This window comes from Danio rerio, chromosome 16 (assembly GCF_052040795.2).
Source record: "Danio rerio strain M-AB ecotype USA chromosome 16, GRCz13ab, whole genome shotgun sequence".
NCBI lineage: Eukaryota > Metazoa > Chordata > Actinopteri > Cypriniformes > Danionidae > Danio > Danio rerio.
In genome coordinates, this window is record NC_141036.1 from 45733920 (window position 1) to 45740959 (window position 7040).

A 7040-nucleotide genomic window follows, 5' to 3' on the forward strand; every position below is an offset into this window, starting at 1 on the left:
GGCCATCAGAGCAGAAACAAAAGCTGCTGTTATCCATATTTCCTTTCGCGTTCATGTAGAAATGTTGGCAGTAGAAGCCCATAAGTTCACCTGCCCATAAATTTAAAAAGTGGTTGAAAGAGATTAAAACGCCATGCAATATGTCTCCCTCAACTATTAGTTGACCAAAACACATCTTAATACCAGGTGTGAACAGCAATTGAGTTGGCTCCTGAACATGATAATATTGACTTTCTTTAACTAATAATTGTATATGATTTTCGTATTTATATACACATTTAAACTTCTCACGAAACTTGCTGCATAATTTACAACATGTCCTTACGCACACTTAAACTTGTTTTTCTGTTTGTGAGTTTAAAGTCATGATGTGTGCCTAAGGTTAGTAATTTGCATAATAAACGTTCTAACCAGAAGGAAAATAGCTATTTAAAAAAGTTGCATAAATCTCTGGACATCTCTGGGCAACCTAAAGTGACTGAACAGACATTCATAATGCTCTGCAAATATATCTGTGTGCTCTCTAAAGTTGTTTTCTCTCCTTAGAGCACACGTTGCAACGTCTTTGTTCCAAACACAAGGTGAGATCGTTTAAATAAGGATATAGATCAAGTGATTGTTATTTGGACCGCTATTTTATATGTATTTAATTAATATTAATTATACTGTATTATCACGTTTTATTAGTTTCTTTCAGCCTCCTTGTAAATAACATTTGTAATCATACAGTGATGTGAAAAGGTGTTTGCCCCTTAATGATTTCTTTTTTCTTTTCCTTTTTTATTGCATTTTGTCACACTTTAATATTTCAGTTCATCAATCAAAGTAAAATTTTGTCAAATGAAGGTTTTTATTATTAAGTAAAAACAAAATACAAAACTACTTAGCCTTGTTTGGGAAAGTGTGTCCCCCTTAAACCCAATAACTGGTTGAGCCATCTTTAGCAACAACAACTGCAATCAAGATGGCTGGACATTCTCCTTAAATATTTTGGTACTCATGGTTTCATTTATCACTGCAAGTCTTCCAGGTTCTGAAGCAGCAAAACAGCCCCAGGTCATCACACTACCACCAACACATTTTACTGTTGGTATGTTCTTTTTCTGAAATGCGGTGTTAATTTTATGCCACACATAATGGAACTTTATGTGTTTTCAACGTTTGTCTCATTAGTCCAAAGAATATTTTCATACAAGTCTTCGATGATTAAAATGTTTTCTGGCAAAACTGAGAGAGCCTTTCTGATTTTTTTTTTTAACTCAGCAGTGGTTTTCCTTCTAGAACTCTTCCATGCATTTCCATTTATGTCCAGACTCTTTCTTATTGTGGAGTCATGAACACTCACCTTAACTAAGTTAACCACAGCTAATGTTATGTGTTTTTTATAATTTCTTGGATGAGTTGTTGCTGCGTCTCTTGGGGTAATTTTGGTCAGCCAGACCCTTCTGTGAAGGTTTTCAACAGTTTTTTTTTTTTCCATTTGTAGATAATGATTTGCTGCAGTCCGAAAGCTTTAGAAATGGCTTTATAACCTTTTCCAGACTGGTAGATCTCAATTATTTTCTTTTTTATTTGTTTTTAAATATCTTTGGATCTTCGCATGATGTCTAGATTTTGAGGATCTATTGGTATACTTCACTTTGTCAGGCATGTCCTATTTTAGTGAAAAAAAATTCAATAAGAAGGCAAACACTTTACCACACCTATGTAGGATTCTTTATTGTTTATGTTTATGAGTCCCCAGCTTTATGAGTATTCAGCCTGATATCACAAGGAAACGTTAGTATTTTATGTTTTGTCATTTTAGTGGCTAATTCATACAAGTTCAGTCGTACGAAAATGTATGATTTTAAAAAAGAGGCGTGGCACCCAGCCCCACCCCATTGGGTGATGAGCAAATCGTAGTAAATTGTACAAATTAGATTGTACGAATTTATACAAATTAGCCACTAAATTAAAAAGTTACGGATTGCCGTGAGATTGCGATGGATTATTGCTTATGTGTGGTATATATGTTCAAAAATTTAGAAGACATTTAAACAAGATAGTTTTTGATAAATCATGAATTATTTGTGAAAACATATTTGCATATAAAGAAAATTGTTTTATTGTATATTCCCTGTTTCTGTTTTATCCTATTTCCTATTCAGGCATTCTTTAGAGTGAGCTGAAATGAAATGGAAGCAGATAAGCATCCCACCATTCCTGCGCTCTCCCCTGTGGAGGATTGATGAAGTGAAAAGCCACAGAACTGTCCATGCAGCCTTCAACTGTTCCAGCCAGTAACACACTTGTTATTACAACTTGAGCCCGCATTTGGTTCTTTTTTCACAGTGGGAACTAAACTGTTCAGAGAAAGCTAACAAATCAATTCGCAGGCAAGTTGCTGCAGGGATGTCGTTGGAGTTTCTTTCATAGCTATTATCCATTTGTTTTATCTCAGTTATGTAGACCTAAGATTTTTTTATTCTCCCTAAAAGAAAGAAATGACAATGCTGCTGATATGGTTTTAAAACTTACACAAACATACACATACACATTCATACACATGCATATATACATGCAGTGCTCCACATAAATAATTACACCTTTCACAAATCTATCTTTTAAATGCATATTTTTAATAGGAGGCTATAAAATATTATATTTGTGCATATACATTACATTAGTCAATACTGAAGCCAAATCTGGAGCTTATCTGACAGAATAACTTATGATAATGGTCGAAAAACTAGTAAACTAACTAGTAGTAATAAATATATCTGTTTAATAAATCTGTTTTGTTTAAATGCACCAAAATACATTGTCTAAAATCACTGAGAAATGCATAAAAATCTCCATTTTCAAAATGGGGTGTACTCAATTACGCTGAACACTGTATGTGCATACATACTTAATACATAACTACAAAGATACATAACACATTCACACAATGCCAACCGGTCATTCTTGCAATGGAAGTTTGAGTTCAATCAATAATTCAATCCTACGTTACTACACTGGACTTAAGGTTGAATTGATAGGGTAAAATTGATGCCATATTTACAGTCCAAGTTTGAAGCACCAGGATTAAGTTAACCTCCAGAGTTGAAATTCACTAATGGAAATTGGCATTTGAACGCTAGTACCCCTCACTGTGTCATTACCAAGCGGCAACCTCCCCATTTCCCTCGTGAAGCAAATATGGAAGTAACTGAAACGGCAATTCTTCGAAATTCCACTAGTCCTGGCTCCATAATAGCAGATTTCTATTGACTCCATTGTTAAAATGACCAACTTTACAGCAGAAAATAAGCTGACTGCCTGCACAAAGAACGATTTTGGTTCATATAGCTAATATTACCCTTCATGACAACTGTGAGGGGGGTGATTTTTTTTAACTCATCCGTTTCCTGTATATTAAGTTATATTAAGTCTGCATAATTAAAGGGGGGGGGGGGGTCACCTTGAGTGACAGCTAGGTTTTGCTGGTCATCGCCAAGTTACCTCAGCTGATTCTGTCTGATTAGCCGCTGTGCTCTGCATATACATTATAATTTTGCTTTGTTTTATGTGGCTTTACACAGTCAAATGCTTTTTGAAATGATTTCTTACAATTATGATATGGCATGCTGTGCACTTAATTGTGCTCACAAACCATTCACATGGCCTCCATTGCCCAGATGAGTGAAATTATATACTTCTACCAACTCTATAAATGTTTTTTTGTTTTATTTAGGATCATTTATCATTTTCTTTAGAACTTGAATGCACTCTAGAATCTGACAGATTAATTAGCTGTAGACTATAAAACAGTCATCTAAAACAGTCATACAGTTTTATGCCTGGATTTTTTTAAAGAATACTGCAGTTTTTTTTTGTTGTTTGTTTTTTTTAAGAAAACTGCAGTTTAAGTTAACATCTTGAAAAGTGCAGTTTTTTTTTTTGTTTTTTTTTTACATGAAAAAACTGCATTATTTAAGTATATTGCAATGTTACTGCAGTACAACCACTACATTTCCTGCTCGGTGGACAGTGGTTTCCAAACAAGGTGTCAGTGCTTTAGTTGTATTGCTGAAGTACTACCACAATATATTTTATAGCGCTTTTCAGAAGTATAACTAACTACAGAAATGCATCTACAATACTGCAATACATCATAAAACTAAAGTGCACTTTTAATACTTATGTACATAAGTGCAATAAATTATTTATATTTACATGCATTGCAGTAGCAGTACTGCATTGTAGTAGTTGTAGTACTTCAGTACCATTGCAGTAATTGTACAGCATTTTAGTAGTAGTATCACATCAGTACTATTGCAGTAATTGTACAGCATATTAGTTGTGGTATCACATCAGTACTATTGCAGTAATTGTACTGCAGTTGTACTGTAGTAGTAATTCAGTTAAATTGCAGTAGTTGTACAGGGTTTGTATTGTAGTAGTACTTCAGTTGTATTGCAGTAGATGTACTGCAGTTGGTTGTATTGTACTTCACTTGTATTGGAGTAATTCTGCAATATACGAAAATAATGTAGTTTCTTTGTGTCCAAAAAACTGTACTTTTCAGAAGTTAACTTAAACTTTAAAACAAACTGCAGTATCTTTCTTGTAAGGGTCATGCTCCGCCTCTTTGCTCTTGTTTGGTATCCTCAAATACCAAAATGGCAACGGGTGGCCACGCCTACTTGTTACTTCTTTTGCGTTCTTCAGAAACCTATGGGTGATGTCCCGAATACTAGGTCCATATCTTTTACAGTCATAACTAGTTCTATTAAGTGCATGTTTCTCAGAGTACATGTCTGAGAATGCATGTGCAAGTCTGCAGCCAGATACTTTTAACGCCATATACTTTTAACTATAAGTGGTAGACCAATCACAACAGACTGGGTATCAGACCAATCACAGCAGACTCCCGTAATGGAGAGGTTAATGGAATGAATAGTTTGAGACATTTTGTAAAATTGGCTGATTTGAAAATGAAGGTAATTAAAACCTTTAATGCATGTAAACCTAAAGACAAAAAAGGAACCTTTTTCATTTCATAATGGGGATTTTAAAGGGTTTTGGCCACTGGAACATGAAATTCAAAGCCACTTCCTTTTGTTTTAATGTAAAAAATAATTATGTGCAGGTTGTAATTTACTGTTAAATGTATAGCCCTTTTTCCAAAAACAAAAAAGTTTTTAAATATCCAAATTTTGATCAAACTGGATGAACTCCACAGATGTGACTGTTTTTTTTTTTTTTTAATAATTATTATTATTGTTATTATTGAATTATTGAAACTTTCCCACCACAAATCTTACACATGGGGCCTCTTTGTGTCTCAAACAATGAATCAGGATGCTTTAATATCATTAATCTTGGTGTGAGTGTTCTGCCAGGGCTGGATGTTTTCAGTTACGAGTGCTTAAAAATATCTAAATTGACTCTAATCCCCAACATTTCCCTTTAGTCTTCAAATGAGCTGTGCCGTTCAAATAGGCTGCTCACGAACAGCCAATAAAACTAATAACCAGCAAAAACAATAACCACACGCGTTCTCCTGCACCAGTGCAGTCTTAAGAGAAGCTTGAGACATTTTTATTAGCTTCATATGGAAGAAAAACAAATACGCTGCTCATTCACCCACACGCACCGAAAGGATGTTTAGGAAAAAGAGGAACAAAAGACCAAAAAAGCAGTCAACATTTTTTTATAGTTAGCTTTCTGCATGTATTCAGATGGTTTACATGTGCTCATGTCATTTTTCATTAGCACTTGTTTTGATTTTGTGTGGAATCTGTATCAACAGACCTGAACAAAAAGTGAATGATGTTGTTTTTCTGTGTTCAGGTTCCTACTGATAATCTACTGGAGTTAAAGGCATCACTTCGTCTGGCCTACAAAAACAAGACCTTCAGATTAACAGATGAGCAGTCTGAACTGGTTGTGCTACGTTAATTTCTCTATGGAACCAAGCCATTTTTGTCCCTTGAATGTTTACTCACAAATCCTTTAGTTAGGCGTTTGTTATTCTGTCTTTGTGATTTTATGCATTTTCAGCTGTGTCTTATTAGGTTGTGTTGTGAACAGTTCTCATCCTCTTTGACTAAAGGGCAGATTTTGTTGTTTTTTTAACAACATTTAATTTGTATTTGAATTTTTTGGTTATCCTTTGTTTTAATGGTCCCCTTTTAGACATTGTGTTGGCTATACAGTAAGTACAACTTCATGCCCATTGTTTTTAGACTTTCTTCTGATGAACACAAAATAAAAAAAAATTTGGAAGAATGTTGGAAAAATTGGAATGTTGTTAACCATTGACTTCCATCAAATTATTATTGTTATTGTTATTATCATTTTTTAATTATGCAAGTCAATGGTTACCGATTTTGAACATTTTCAAAATAGTGTCTTTTGTGTTCAACACAAAAAAGAAGCTCACAAATGTTTGGAACCACATCAGATTGAGTAAACTACCACTGATTAGGCTATTTTCATGTGCACTTAGATAGCACTTATCAATTACAGATTTTAGGAAAAGTGAAATACAGGCAAATTAAAACCAATTTTATTGACCTAAAACACTTTTTAATATTATATGCTATTGAATCCCTTAAATGAGTCAGTATTAACTTTAAGTGTAGCCTACTTTTTTTATAGCCTATTAATTTTTGTTAAAATACAGGGCATCCGGAAAGTATTCATAGCGCTTCACTTTTTCCACATTTTTTTATGTTACAGCCTTATTCCAAAATGGATAAAATTCATTTATTTCCTCAAAATTCTACACACAATACCGCATAATGACAATGTGAAAAAAAATTAAACTGTTGCTTATTTATTAAAAATAAAAAACTTGAAAAATCACATGAACATAAGTATTCACAGTCTTTGCTCAATACTTTGTTGATGCACCTTTGGCAGCAATTACAGCCTAAAGTCTTTTTGAATATGATGCCACAAGCTTGGCACACCTGTCTGTCTCTCAAGCTCTATCAGGTTGGATAGGAATTGACAGTGTACAGCCATTTTCAGATCTCTCCAGAGATGTTCAATAGGATTTAGGTCTG

General features: G+C 34.0%; 1 long non-coding RNA gene across 2 annotated transcripts; it reads left to right on the forward strand.

The window, feature by feature from the left end:
• The first annotated feature begins 529 nt into the window (after positions 1 to 529).
• On the forward strand, positions 530 to 6444 carry LOC147833452 (uncharacterized). Of its 2 annotated transcripts, none has more exons than XR_015512003.1 (3): positions 530 to 581; positions 2151 to 2378; positions 5821 to 6444. It is a non-coding gene; the product is annotated as an uncharacterized LOC147833452 (long non-coding RNA). The 2 variants fall into 2 exon arrangements; XR_015512002.1 differs by having other exon boundaries at positions 547 to 581; positions 2151 to 2282.
• Positions 6445 to 7040: the final 596 nt, after the last annotated feature.